Source organism: Cynara cardunculus (assembly GCF_001531365.2).
Source record: "Cynara cardunculus var. scolymus isolate 2C chromosome LG 3, CcrdV1, whole genome shotgun sequence".
Taxonomy (NCBI): domain Eukaryota; kingdom Viridiplantae; phylum Streptophyta; class Magnoliopsida; order Asterales; family Asteraceae; genus Cynara; species Cynara cardunculus.
The window spans coordinates 31698896-31699631 of NC_037530.1; positions in this window are offsets into that span (position 1 = coordinate 31698896).

A 736-nucleotide genomic window follows, 5' to 3' on the forward strand; every position below is an offset into this window, starting at 1 on the left:
AATAAATGAACTCCAATCATTTCTATAAATATCTCAATTAATTGGGTTGCAAAGGTTGTCCAAATGCACAAGGTTGTAAAAGAAATATACCCTCTATATATATATATATATATATATATATATATATATATATATATATATGCGAGCACATTCAAGGGAGAACTGATTAGTTTGTGGTAACTGTGAGATCTAATCTCAACCACATATCAACGGATAAATTAGGAAATTAATAATTATGGTAATTTGAGTTAATATTATAATTAGAGAACATTTTAGGTATTTTTTTTAAAAAAACTCCTCTGTCCTCTCTCATTTCTCATCTCTCCGACCTCCAATATCCGACCTCCGGTGAACATTAATCCGATAGGTACCAAGTAATCACAAAGATACACAATATGATATACATTGTGATATACTGTGATACCATTGTGATACCAACTATAATACCAACTCAAACCTTAAAAACAAAGATACACAATGTGATACATATTGCGATATACTATGATACCAATTTAACCAGAGGCCGGAGATTGGAGGTCGGAGAGAGAAGTTTTTAAAAAATACCTAATATGCCCTCTAATTGTAATTTTAACTCAAATTACTATAATTATTAATTTCCTAATTTATCCGTTGATTTTTGGTTGAGATTGGACCTCACAGTTACCACAAACTAATCAGTTCTCATTTGATTAGGCCCTTATATATATATATATATATATATATATATATAGAGAGA